Source organism: Zingiber officinale, chromosome 6B (genome assembly GCF_018446385.1).
Source record: "Zingiber officinale cultivar Zhangliang chromosome 6B, Zo_v1.1, whole genome shotgun sequence".
Classification (NCBI taxonomy): Eukaryota; Viridiplantae; Streptophyta; class Magnoliopsida; order Zingiberales; family Zingiberaceae; genus Zingiber; species Zingiber officinale.
Window position 1 is genome coordinate 61,120,905 of NC_055996.1, and position 15,141 is coordinate 61,136,045.

Sequence of the window (15,141 nt, forward strand, 5' to 3'; positions counted from 1 at the left end):
CCTTTGGCTGAGCGAATCAACCGGGCGGGCAAAGCGACCCGGCGAGTGAGATTTTGGCCGAGTGAATCTACCGAGCTGCTGGGCGAGCTTATTGCCAAGCAGACCATGCGAGTGACAAGGCCGAGCAAACTGAGCGAGAGACTGAGCAAACTATTGAGCGAGCGGTTGAGCGAACTGTTGAGCGAGTGGCTGAGCAAACTGCCGAGCGAACTGCTGAGTGAGCAGCTGAGCGAACTGCCAAGCGAATTGTTGAGCGAGCGATCGTTGAGCGAGCTTGAGGCTGGTTGGGCAAAGCGTAAAAATTGGCAGGGCGAGCGTACTAAGAGAGTGGTAGCGTGAGTGTACTAAGCGTACCGAGGCCTGTGATGAATGCAGTTTCCTTGAAATAGATTCATCTCACCTCTAACTGTACTTCGAGGCTTTCTCGGGTCGTCTACTTCCCAGGATACAATGGTGAACCATGATTACCACCAAGCACTGATGGTCACGGCGAACTGAGAGGTACCCGACTGCTATCACAGGCACCCCGCCGAGCAAAGGATGCACAACAGAGGAAAAGGGAAAACATAGGTGGAGAGCTTCAATTTTTTGAGTGTGTAACCTTTTGCCTGTGGTCGCAACCTCCTTATATAGGAGCTCAGACCAATGGGTAGCGTTAATGATCATTTAAAGATCATTATTCTCCAGCTGTGAAATGCCAACGTTTCGCTGCGCTGCGTTAATATTTAATTTAATGTATTCGTCACACTCTTAAATAAGTGGCTCTTGGCGTAGTGGGGCCAGCAAGAGAGGGTTGAATCGCCTGAAATACTAAAATTCCTTTCTCGTTCTTTCAACTCTATTTAAAATGCAAAAAAAATAATAAAATAAAAGTGACAAAAAAATAAGGAAGAGACTCAGGATTTATTTGGTTACAACTTAGGTGGTTGTTAATCTAAGTTAGTTGCAAAGCCTACTAAGAATCTCCTTCTCTAAAAGCGGAGAAGCCTTTTTACACACAATGAAAGCTCAAACAATTGCTAGGAAGTTAATACAAGAGTTGATTATCTATTTCCTAACTCCAGGGGTCTTTTTGTAGCTCCTGAATCCTATCCGTAGCTTGAGGGCGCCTCCAAGGAGATTGGAGGGTGCCTCCAGCGAGGCAGCAGTGGATAAAGGTTTATCCGCTGCCAACGGCTACTTTGGCCAGGTTAAGGGCGCCTTCCATAGGCATGGAATGCACCTCCCTTGCTTATGGAGGGCGCCTTTCATGCCCATGGAAGGCGCCTTCCATGCCTATGGAAGGCGTTCTCCGCTTGAAGGAAGCGGAGGCGCATAGGGCGCCTTGGAGGTGCCTTCTATTCCTTTAGAAGGCGCCTTCAGCAGATTCTCCAGGCTCCATATAGTCTTGAGTTGATCCAATCGCCTGGGTGATTGCGACCTACCGAAATAGGGTTCACCCGAATATAATTTCTGGCCTTCTCCTCGAGCAAGCTTCGGCTCCGACTTCCCATCCCTCGAACGTCGCATACGTTCTTCTCATCCATCGGTGTACTCTTCCGCAGTATTTCGTCCCTCGGATGCACCGAGCCTGTCGGCTCTCTTCTCGTACCATTCTTCTCGCTAGCTGCGTATTCCGCTCGACTTTTTGTGCTCCTAAGCTCTTGCACACTTAGACACAGGGATCAAACCAACACAGGACCTAACTTAACTTAGTTTATCACATCAAAACAGCTACGGGGTTCAACAGTAGCAAAAAGTTTATGTGGTAAAATGTTGGTTGTTCTACTTGGACAAATTTTGCCTCGACCGGTCCAACATTCGGCGCACGCAGGTATTGCTCACACATAAGTCAACTTAGTTCAATGCACGACCTGTGCGCGTCGAATGCCGAATTGGTCGGGGTAAAATTTGCCCAAGTGGAATAACCAACATTTTTCCATATAAACTTTATGCTGCTTATTTAAGGATGTGATGGATGTATTAAATTAAAGAGTAATCCAGCCGAGTGAAACGTTGGCGTTTCACAGCTGGAAAATAATGATCTTTAAAGGATCATTAATATTGCCCATTGATCTGAGCTCTTATATAAGGAGGTTGCGATCACAGGTAAAAGATTACATACTTAAAAAGTTGAAGCTCTCCACCTACGTTTCCCCTTTTCCTCTGTCATGCATCCCTTGCTCAGTGGAGTACCCATGATAGCAGTCGGATACCTCTCAATTTGCCATGACCATCAGTGCTTGGAGGGAATCATGGTTCATCGTTGTATCCTAGGAAACAAATGACCTGAGAAAGCTTAGAAGCACAACTGGAGGTGGGACAAATATGTTTCAATGAAACTGCGTTCATCGCAGGCCTCGATACGCTTAGTGCGCTCACGTGACCGCTCCCTTAGTACGCTTGCCCTTCCTATTTCTATGCTTTGCCCGGCCAACCTCAAGCTCTCTCAGCAGTTCGCTTAGCAGTTCACTCAGCAGTTCGCTCGCCCACTCACTCAGCAGTTCGCTCAGCCGCTCACTCAGCCTCTCGCTCGACCGCTCGCTCGGCCGCTTACTCAGCAGTTCGCTCGGCCGCTCGCTCAGTAGTTCACTCAGCCGCTCGCTCAGCAGTTCACTCAGCCACTTGCTCAGCAATTCACTCGGCCGCTCGCTCAGTAATTCGCTCGGCCGCTCGCTCAGTAATTCGCTCGGCCGCTCGCTCAGCAATTCGCTCGTCCGCTCACTCAATTCACTCGGCCTTATCGCTCGCATGGTTTGCTAGGCAGTAAGCTCACCCAGCTGCTCAGTCGATTCACTTCACCAAAGGCTCACTCGCCCGATCGCTTTGCCTGCCCGGTCAATTTGCTCGGGCAAAGGCTCACTTGCTCGGTCGGGCATTCATTCGGCTGCCCTTTCGCCCATTCGGTCGCTCTGTTGCTCTGCCCGATCGACCACTTGACTGCATCAGTTGCCCAACTGCATGTTCACTCGGTCTCCTAGCCTTCCTGCTAGGCCTATTTGCTCGGACATCTCCCAGCCCACTCGGTCGTCTACTCGCTCGGCCTATTTGCCCGGTCAGCCCCTAGCCCAGTCGGTTGTCTACTCGCTTGGCTAACTCGCCCGACCGACCTCTCTCCTAGCCAATCCATCAATTCACTCGCCCAACCAAACACTTGATAGACGCCCGCTGGACTCGCTCGACCACTGTGAAGCCTGCGATCGACACTTTGTAGACACCAAACCCTGCTGGCAGCTTGAAATTATCAACTCAGGTCATTTCAACAGATAAGTTGAATTTAAGTTTATATATTTAAATTCGGCTAAATTCCCAAAATATCTGGCAACAGATTGTTTTACCTAACAAATTTGAAACATATTTAATTCTATTGAGATAACCACAGAATAGAATGTTGAGGTGCAATAAACTCAACACATGAAGGCCCCCGTCCACCCCGATTGGCATTGTGCCAATCAATCACGGGAAAAAGTCAGAGAAGTTCAGTGGACTGAACTTTAAGAGGTGGCAGTAGAAAATGCTCTTCTACTTGACCACACTCAATCTGGCTCGGTTCTTGACTGAGGACCCTCTCAAGCATGCTGAGGATGCTAATGCGCAGACCATCAGTGTAGTGGAGGCATGGACTCATTCTGAGTTCCTTTGCCAAAACTACATCCTCAACTGCCTTGCCGACTCACTATGCATTGTGTATAGTATGAAAAGAGTAGCTAAGGAGTTGTGGGAGTCCCTGGATTAACAGGGGCGTAGCCTGGATTTTCGATTAGAAGGGGCAATTTTCAAAAATTCATGAAACGAGAAAGGAATAACTTACAACTCTTGGAAGATCATTGTTTTTGAGAAAAATAGAGAAGATAAAGTAGAGAGGAAGAAGTAAAAAAAAAAAAAAAAGGAGAACTTTACTTTCTTCGTTAGAAACCTTGACTAGTTTCAGTGAGCTCGGCAATAACACAAAGAGAGAAGGTAAGACAAAACATGACTATTTTGCTGTGCCAATAAAATTCTAAAAAAATATTAGACGAGGAAGAAGATAGGGGGGGTTGATGGCTACTTGATCTTGTTGCTAGAAGAGGACAACAACTGGTATTGCATTTCTTGCTTATAGGAGAAGGGAAAGGAGAAGAAAAAAAACTCTTGTGCTTTAAAAAGGAGAGGAAAAAATTGTAGGTTTACTAACGTTGGAGAAGAGAAGGAGAAGAAGCAAATGAGGAAGAAGAGGAAAAAAAATAAAAAAGAGGAATGGGCGAAGGGGTGACATACGGTACGGTTGGGATGTAACATTCATAGGGAGAAGAGGGAGAGAAAAAAAAAATGAAAGGTTTCGTCAAAAATATCCTAATTCTTTTTAAATCGTTCGAACTCGTTTAAACATTAAACTTGGTTTGGTCATAACTCAACTTCAAATCAATTCCAATTTGAACCAACATAATACTTATCTCCATATCTACCCGTTGAATTTGTTGGAAATGGGGATAGTGGGGAACGTGGCCCATGTTCCCCACTACACATAATGGAAAAGTCCATTATGCCCCTAGTGTATTTCCCTATATAAAGGGGGTCCGTCCAAGGCTCAGGGTGTGTGAAATCGCGATCGTGCGACGAGAGTAAGAGGAGAACATCCAAAGCGGCGGGATTTGGTTTGTGGAATTGCGGAGGGCTTTCCGATCCTGTGATCGCTCTTCCGATAGCGAGCTTCGTCATTGCCGATTGCGGATCTGCGGGAGATCGCTGTAAGTTTTATCGCATTTAATTAATTCGTCTATCATCCATTTAGAACATATTTTCTACATTGGTATCAGAGCGCGTAGTTTGTTCTAAATGTATGTGCGATCTCCTGTTTAAAATTGCTGCCGTGAACGGAGTCCGTCTCCGTCTAGTTTTGCCATAGCCAAGCATATTGCGTTCATGTTGCAATCTGCTACAGTCGTCGGCATCAAAAGCAGCCGTAATCAACGTCTGTTGAAAGGTCTCGAATGAACAATCATGGAGTTTGTCTCTGTGTGTTGGCCAACGGCGTACTCGAGGCTGCCTTTGAATTTTCTGTACAGTGTTCGTCGCTGTGAGGCTGGCTGCAGAGGGGAGGTGATGTGCAACGTGGGCAGTTGCGGAGAATTCGGCAGAATAACGAAGCACAGTGCTTCGTGTGAGATAAAGTTTGATTTTGAAAAATCAAATAATAAAAAAAAAACCGTGAACGAAAATACAGCATGCATATGAAATTAAGAAACATAATATGCTTATGTTTTTAAATTAAAGTTTAATTTTTTGTTTGCCAAATGATGCATCGTTGAAATATGCTAATGCATGCTTATTGTTTCATGCTAATGTATGCCTACTGTAGCATTTTTTTTAATTTGGATGCATGCCTACCGTAGCATTAATTTCAATTTGGGTGCATACAGTAATTAATTGAAAATAAGTTCAATTAATTTTATCATTAATGATAAGTGATCAAAATAAATTTTGGTCCATTTAGACCCGGTTTAAGTATATATCATTAGTTGGTTTAACTGAACCAATTTGGTCCAAACCCGAAATTAATTTGGGTTGATTAATTGGACTTGGACCAAATATGATCAAATGACCAGATTTGTTTTAATGGGTTAGATTTGATCAAAACAATTAGATTTGTTCTAATTGGTCAGACTTAAACCAATGGCATTGGTTTGATCAAACGAATCTGAGTTTGATCAATAAGTCTGAAATTGGTTGAAATGGACTTAGAGAAAAATTAACAGAACATAGGTACAAAAATCCCTGTCCAATTAGATTAGTTCTAATTAAGGACAATGGACCAAGCTTAAGATCTGGATCCCTAATCAACCGATCCAATGGGTTTGACCAATTAGATTAGTTCTAAATGTCGACTTGAACTCCTGAAAATTGAGAAGATTTGTTTTTCTTGATTTTTTTATGTTGGTACTATGCCTGTATAAATTGAAATAAGCCGGTTTTGTACTGGTTAGTCGGTTTTGTACTGACTTATTTATTTTCAATTTTTCAGATGGCACGGACGATTACCACATTGACTCGTCGCGAAGTGCGACGAAATCAGCTCAGGGAGGAGATTCAGGAGATAGAGTATAACTCTGCTTATGGAGTCGACGGACACATTGGACGGCTTGATGATCTGTTTTGGAAACTTGAGCAAGAAGAGTTTCCAGTCCTGGACAGTTATAGGATTTGGGCTTTGATGCAATCATTGCCAGAAAATCCTAGGATGATAGCAGATTATATTTGGGGGCGTCATCAAGGACGCGTCACATATTCTGTATTATGTGAGGAACTGCTTCATTATATGACTGAAGAGGATCCGGAAGAGTTCGAAGAGGACCCGGAAATGATCGAGGAGGAACCAGAAGAGGATCCAAAAGAAAATCTTGAAGCTGTCATGCCTGGGATTACCCCAAATGAGTCCAGGCTGAGAGGGATTATATTAGCCACTGCACTAGTGTCTGTCCTAGTGGGAGTGGTAGTTGCCTATCTAGTTTATTAGAGTTCTGTTATTTTTATTGTCGTTTTGTATGAACAATAGTTAGTCCATTTCATTCATGTCAGTTGGTTATATGTTAACAATTTGCAGCATAATTTTATATTAATGATATGTTCATTTATTTATGCTGTTTGCTTGACATGATACATGATTAGTTCATGATGTATTAAATGATTAGTTCATTTAATTAAAAAAAAACATGATATATTAAATGATTAGTTCGTTTAATTAATGAATTCATGATATTATAAATGATTAGTTCATTTGTTGGGATGTATGTAATAGAATTGATTAATATTAATTTGATTGGTCATACGGATGATGAGTGAAAACATAGTTGTCACTTGATTTTGTAAACCAACTCAAAGTAATATTAAGTCAATCATAAATTGCATACATATGATATACACTGAATACTAAATAATTTATTTATTTATGATAGATTATGGCAACCAAAAACATAATAGCTGAACTCAACAAAGGTGAAAAACTTAATGGGGATAACTACAAGATCTGGCACCTCAAGATACAATATGTACTTGAGGAACAAGAAGTTCTAGAGGCTGTAAATCAGGTTATGGAAGTACCTGTAGATGGTCCCACTGCACAACACAGACGAGATCTTGATGCCTATAAGGCATGGAAGAAAAAGGACTCCACTGCAAAGGGTATATTGATTAGTTCAATGGTAGACGACCTAGCTTTTGAATATGAGTCATATCTTACGGCTCATGAAGTCTGGGTTGCCCTTAAAGAAAAATACAGTGGAGTAAGTCTGAGCAAGCTTCGACAACTGACAATTAAATTTGACAGCTACAAAAAGCGTCCGAATGTGTCAATGGTTCAACACCTCAGGGAGATGTCGAACATGATTCGGGAGCTTAAAACTGCTGGTCATGAGTTGACTGATGAACAACAGGTTCAAGCAGTTATTCGTTCACTTCCAGATTCTTGGGAAACCATGAAGCAGACCTTAACTCACAGTGAGAGTATCAAGACTTTCACTGATGTCTCACGCCATGTAGAATTGGAGGCGGAGAGAGTTGAATCCGCAAGGATTTCTGGACAAGCCTATGTGGCTGAAGGTTCTGCAGGATCATATGGATCCAAGAAAAAGAAATGGTTCAAGAAAGGGAAGGGAAAGAAGAAGGAAGCTGCTGGTGTGGGACAGGGCCCAATCAAGAAGATAGTCAAGAAGACTGGAAAGAAACCTAAAAACAAGTTGACTTGTTTTAACTGTGGCAAAAAGGGCCACTTTGCTCGGGAGTGCCGAAAAAGGTAAATCCAAGTGTGTCTTCTTTTCAAGAGCATTTTGTTGCTAGTTCGGTGTTGTTAGTGATTCTTATCCTTTGTGGATTATAGATTCGGGAGCAACCAACCATGTAGCTCGGGAACGAGTTACATTTGTTGAGTATTGTCGGGTATCACCTGGCAACAAGTGGATCTATGTGGGAAATAATGCAAGAGTTGAAGTCAAAGGAGTCGGCACTTGCAAACTCAACCTACGTGGTGGTAGAGTTTTATTTCTACATGATGTCCTGTATGCTCTCGAATATCGGAATCTTGTTTCCGTTACGTGTCTTCTTGATTTAGGGTATTGTATTAATTTTACAATAGTCGATTGTTGAACTTAAGATTGACTCGATGTCAATCGGATATTTTTAACAAATGATTTTATGGTTCTTGATGTAGAACCGGATGTCAATTATGCTATTGATGGTTGTTTTTAAACATTGCTTTAACTAGTGATGCGAGATATAATCGATGAGGTTTGGCATGCTAGATTAGGACACATAGGACAAGAACGTATGAATCGATTAGCTAAAGAGGGTCTATTGGGCACTCGGGCTAAGATTCAATTGTCTATATGTGAGCATTGTCTTGTTGGAAAAGCAACTAGGAAACCATTTGGTAAGGCTATTAGATCTGAATCAACATTGCAGTTAATTCATTCGAATATTTGTGGTCCAATGAATGTGAAGGCTAGACATGGAGCTTCCTATTTCATTACATTTATTGATGATTTCTCTAGGTTCGGTCATGTGTATTTGATTTCTCACAAATCCGAAGCATTAGATTGCTTCATTCGTTATATGAACGAAGTTGAGAATCAAACGGAACGTAAAGTTAAGACTTTACGCACTGACCGTGGTGGGGAGTATTTGTCTGATATGTTCAAGACAATATGTAATGATAGAGGGATTATTAGACAGCTGGCAATCCCTAGAACTCCACAGCAAAATGGGGTAGCTGAAAGAAGAAATAGGACTCTTCTTGAAATGGTTAGGTCTATGATGGCGCAAGCTAATTTGCCAATCTCCTATTGGGGAGATGCATTATTAACTGCAGCCTATATACTTAACAAAGTGCCTTCAAAGTCAGTTCCATCTACCCCATATGAACGTTGGACAGGCAGAAAACCAGATTTGAGTAATCTGAGACCTTGGGGGTCAACTGCTTATGTTCATGATAGTTCTCACAAGTATGGAAAACTAGGGCATAGAGGTAAGAAATGTATCTTTATAAGATATCATGAGACCTCCAAAGGTTATGTTTTCATAGGTGAGCAACTAGATGGAACCATCTCCGAAATAGACTCGAGAGATGCGACTTTTCTCGAAACAGAGTTCCCAATCAGAGGTGATGTTGATAAAAATGTTCCTCTATTTGAGGAGGATGAGATATTATCAACAAGAGAGGTGTCAAAAGGGATACCTGAGTCTAGTCAACCGAGTGGGAGTGATATGCCGAGTCATGAGTTGACTTCTCAACAACCCAACTTACGGAGAAGTGTTCGTAAGATCAAACCTAAGAAGAGGTTTGATATTGAGAATGAGGCATTGGTTACACTTCCAATTGATGACGACGAGCCTCAATCCATTGAGGATGCATTGGGATGTAGAGTTAGAGAAAAATGGAAAGCTGCAATGGTTGAAGAGATGGAGTCCATGATTCAAAATCATGTTTGAGACTTAGTCGATCTTCCTCCGGGCCGAAGGGCTATTGGGAATAAATGGATTCTCAAAATAAAGAGGAAAGCAGATGGATCGATCAACAGATACAAAGCTCGTTTAGCTGCAAAAGGATATACCCAAATGGAGGGTATTGACTTTGAAGAGACATTTTCTCCCGTAGTAAAATTTGTGTCAATACGAGTTATTTTGGCCTTTGTGGCACATTATGACTTGGAATTAAATCAAATGGATGTAAAAACCGCTTTCCTTAATGGTGATCTTGACGAAGAAATTTATATGGTTCAGCCAGAAGGTTTCATTGCTGAAGGCCAAGAGCAGAAAGTATGTAGACTTAGAAAGTCTATATATGGGCTAAAACAAGCGTCAAGACAATGGAACATAAGATTTAACGAAGTCGTTTTATCTTATGGTTTCGAGATGATCAATGAGGATCATTGTGTTTTTCTGAAAAGGGAAAAAGGAAAGTATGTCATTTTATCATTATATGTTGATGATATGATGATAGCTGGAAATGACATAGGATATGTGAATGAAGTCAAGAAGTGACTGTCATCACAATTTGATACAAAGGCTATAGGAGAAGCTGAATACATCTTAGGAGTGAAAATCATAAAAGATCGTCCTAAAAGACTTTTGGGTCTCACAAGAGTCTTATATAAATAAGATGTTACATCATTTCAGCATGTCAAATTGCAACGTAGAACATACACTTATTGTGAAAGGTACTGTTTTGAGCAAGAGTATGTGTCCTAAAACTCCAGAGGAAATAGTTGAGATGAATAAAAAACCATATGCAGTGCTATTGGTAGTTTGATGTACACTATGTTGTGTACACGTCCCGATATCAGTTATGTTGTGGGCTTAGTCAGTCGCTTCCAGTTAAACCAGGACCGAGACACTGGAAGGCGTAAAAAGGATATTCAGATATCTGAAGGCGACAATGATTATTGTCTCTGTTTTCAAGGATCGATATGAGTCCGAAAGGTTATTCAGATGCAGATTGCTGGAGACTGGATGATAGAAAATCCACATCAGGCTATGCATTCTTGCTGAATGGTGGCGCCATCTCCTGAAACAGCAAGAAACAAGCTTGTGTAGCTTTGTCGACTATGGAAGCTGAATATGTGGCATGTTCAGAGTTGTGCAAGAAGCAATCGGTTGAGAAGGTTTCAAGCATCCGAAAATTACTGAGGATAGTGTTCCAAGGATCCCAAATATCACAGCAAAGGCAAGCATATAGAAATTAAATATAATTTTGTAAGGGATATTGTGGCTAAAAGAAAAGTCATTCTTGAGTATGTCCCTACACGTGTTATGCTTGCAGATCCTTTTACTAAGCCAATGACTAAAGAGTCATTTAAAGAACATGTAAAGTCTTTGGGACTTCGTAGAATGTAACAATATTGAAATAACAATCAAACTTTGTGTTATGATTGTGTAATTTGCCATAATTTATTCAGTGTATATGTTGTATTTGTTACATTCATGTAAGATCTCGGTGAGCATGTTGGCAGGTGGAGATTGGTCCACTCACATGGACAATCATCTCTGTTTGTTAAGTACAAATAGGGGTAAGACCGTTACTTATGAAACAGCTTACGTAGCTGAAATTATGAAATTAGAGACAGATTCATAAGTTGAGGTTGCCTTGATAATTGTGTCAAGATGAGATCATTTATGTGTAAATAATGATCGAAGTAAATGAACCCACCATTTACTAAACCTGTTGAAAGCCAGATTAGAATTCATATGTTGAATTCAGGATTAGACGTTAGGTATGTCTAGATCGAAATTTGTACGATGTTAAATTTGAAGACAACATGCACTCTTTTTCGTAAAGAGGATAACATCGTAGCATGTGATTCATACCACATGTGCTATTGCGACAATAAAGGTTGTAGGAGAATGAATCCCTGTTTCTCTACTATGTGAGACCTTTGAGATTATATGTTAATCTCAATTTTTGCCTTAGTGACTATTTAGCTGTCTACTTGAAGTTTTGATCAGTGTCTGCTACTTTAGCGTGTATCCTATGGCTATGGATGATTCGGTCTATGGAGCATAACTAGGAAAGCGACTGATTAAAATGAATTGATTCTAGCTAAAAAGGAAGATTAAATATATTTACATCTTTTGTTGTTATTCACTGGTCGACCCATTTCTGTTATGTACGGAAATGAATGTGAATATTGGATATGGAACATGCTCATGACATAGTGGTCATTATAAGGGATTAGAGATGTTCATATCGATGTAAATGAAAATTATTTAATCTGGGTAAATAGCAAGACATGGATATCTTCAAGATAATGGCTGTGTGTCATTTGAAGATTGGATGAATCCTGGATGAAGGCTATGTGCCACCAGGAAAGAGGCTATGTGCCATGTAGAGTGTGTCTCTAATTTATTTGAGCAGCTAAGCAAAGTGTAACAACTTTATTAGCATTGATTGCTCAACGAGCGGCTAAGTCAAGGTGTAACAATCTTCTTAGAAACTATCGCTCAATGTGCTTACTGTCGCACGAACCATTTTCTCTAAGTATGGATTGGATGTTCTCATATGGTCTATGTGACCAAACTCTCTAATAGTCTATGTGACTAATTAAGTCTTTGTGACTTACCTGAATGAACTATTCTTTGTGACTTACCTGAATGAAAAAGTCTTAGTGACTTACCTTGGACGAGTGGGAGATGTTGGAAATGGGGATAGTGGGGAACGTGGCCCATGTTCCCCACTACACATAATGGAAAAGTCCATTATGCCCCTAGTGTATTTCCCTATATAAAGGGGTTCCGTCCAAGGCTCAGGGTGTGTGAAATCGCGATCGTGCGACGAGAGTAAGAGGAGAACATCCAAAGCGGCGGGATTTGGTTTGTGGAATTGCGGAGGGCTTTCCGATCCTGTGATCGCTCTTCCGATAGCGAGCTTCGTCATTGCCGATTGCGGATCTGCGGGAGATCGCTGTAAGTTTTATCGCATTTAATTAATTCGTCTATCATGCATTTAAAACATATTTTCTACAGAATTTAGTTCAAACTCGATTCAATTTTAATTTAGCTTCCTTACTTTGTGCCCTATGATTTAGTTTATCTGTTTATTATTATATATTTTATTTTTAAAATTCAATGCTTAATAGTTTTCGACATTGAATGGAGATGAATCAACTACTCAAAGTGAGGATAAGAATTTATATATATATATATATATATATATAATTTTTTAATAAAATATGAGAGGGGGCGGTCGCACCCCCTCTCCTTAAGGTGGCTACGCCCCTGCCTGGATAAGAAGTACAAGACAGAGGATGCAAGGGCCAAGAAGTTCATTATGGGCCGATTCCTGGACTACAAGATGGTTGACTCCAAGTCAGTGATCAGCCAAGTCCAGGAGCTTCAAGTGATCTTGCACAAGATCCACTCAGAAGGGATGGTTCTGAGTGAAACCTTCTAGGTGGTTGCTACATTGAGAAGCTTCCCCCCAGCTGGAAGGACTTCAAGAACTGCCTAAAGCATAATCGGAAGGAGATGAATGCGGAGGAGCTCATTATTAAACTTCACATCGAAGAAGACAACAAGAGTTCAGAGAGACAGTTATTCTCTCAAGATACTATGAAAGTCAACGTGGTCGAGCACGGTCAACACTAAAAACTGAAGAACCACAAGTCTTCCAAGATGGGACCTAGAGGAGGCATCGACAAGAAGAAGTTCTTTGGGAAGAGCTTCAATTGTGATCGAGTCGGTCACAAATCTTCGGAGTGCAGAAAGTCGAAAAAGAAGCAAGAGGCCAACCTGAACGAGGGACTAGAAATGGATGACCTATGCGTAGTGGTCTCAAAATTAAACCTAGTCGGTTCAAACCTGCGGTAATGGTGGATCGATACTGGAGCCATCAGACATATGTGTTGCAACAAGGAGTTATTCCATAACTTTAAGGAAGTCAATAAAGACAAGCTGTTCATAGGGAATTCAGCAACCTCATACATTATGGGCCAAGGAAAAGTGGTGATAAAGATGACCTCGGACAAGGACCTCACTCTGAATAATTTGTTGTATGTTCCAAAGATTCGGAAGAATCTAGTGTTCGGATCACACATTATTTTTTAGTCAAACAAAGTTGTACTGTCTAAGAATGGAATGTTTGTAGGAAGAGGTTATGTATCGATGGGTTGTTTAAGCTCAATGTAATAGCAATTAGGCCTAAGATAAATAAAAATGAAAGCTCGTCCACTTATATGCTTGAGTCTTCATGTTTGTGGCATGGCAGACTAAGACATGTTAACTATGATATATTGCGTAAATTAATAAACATGCAGAACATACTTACAGTCCACCTTGACCCAAAATACAAATGTGAGATTTGTGTTGAATTGAAAATGACAAGGTCATCCTTTCAACATGTTGAGAGAAGCAACGAACCACTTAGGCTAATTCACACCGACGTGTGCGACCTTAAAAGTACTCCAACACGTAGTGGGAACAAATACTTCATCACTTCTGTAAATGATAACACAAAATATTATTATGTGCATCTTTTTAAAAGTAAGGATAAAACTATAGAGAAATTTTCTCTTTATAAAAATGAGGTTGAAAACCAACTTAATAGAATGATTAAGGTGATTCGAAGTGACCGAGGCGGTGAATATGTATCACCGTTCACTGAGTTGTGTGCTAAACATAGGATCAAATACGAAATAATAGCTCCTTATACTCCTAAGCAAAATGGAGTTGCTTAGCGAAAAAATCGAACTCTAAAAGGAGATGATGAATCCTCTTCCTTTAGAGCTCTGGACTGCCAGAGTTCATGTTCGGGGAAGCTATATTAACAGCTAATTACCTTTTAAATAAGATGTCCCGAAAGAAAATAGATAAGAGCCCTTATGAGTTGTGTAATGGAAGACAACCATCCTACAAATATTTACGAATGTGGAGGTGTCTTGCCAATGTTTTATTGCCTGATCTGAAAAGGATTAAGATGAGACCAAAGACTGTTGATTGCATATTCATTGGATATGCATATAACAGCACTGCGTATCATTTTTGTCTGTATAAGTCACACATACCGGAGATACACAAGAACTCGATAATTGAATTGAGAAATGCCTCGTTCTTCGAGCATGTATTTCCATCTAAGACCCGAGAGGATGCTAGCTCCTCAAAACGGGCGATCAAGTGAACGTGCGGTCGGGCGATCGAGTGAACGTGTAGTTAGTGTTTGGTGGGAATCACAGTTCACCGTTATATCCTGGGAAATAGACGGCCCGAGAAAGCCTCGAAACATAGCCAGAGGTAGGACGAATCTGTTTCAAGGAAACTGCGTTCATTGCAGGCCTCAGTATGCTTAGTGCGCTCACGCGACTGCTCTCTTAGTGGGCTCGCCCGGCCGATTTCTACGCTTTGCCCGCTCGGTTGTTTCATTCGTTCGATAGAAGCTCGCTCGACCTCTTTGCCTGGTCAGCCTCACGTTCGCTCAGTAGTTCGCTTAGCAGTTTGCTGGGCCGCTCACTCAGCTGTTCACTTGACTGCTCGCTCAGCAATTTGTTCGACCGCTTGCTCAGTTCACTTAGCCTTGTCGCTCGCACGGTCTGCTCGGTAGTAAGCTCGCCCGACCACTCAATCGATTCACTCAGCCAAAGGTTCACTCGCCCGGTCGATTCGCTCAGCCAAAGGCTCACTTGCTCGGTCGCCCGTTCATTCGAC

At 41.4% G+C, this 15,141-nt stretch overlaps 1 protein-coding gene across 3 annotated transcripts in view; it reads left to right on the forward strand.

Moving 5' to 3' along the window:
- LOC121992531 (aspartyl protease APCB1-like) overlaps nucleotides 1-15,141 on the forward strand; it is a 38,210-nt gene that overhangs the window by 21,519 nt on the left and 1,550 nt on the right. The window lies entirely within an intron of this gene.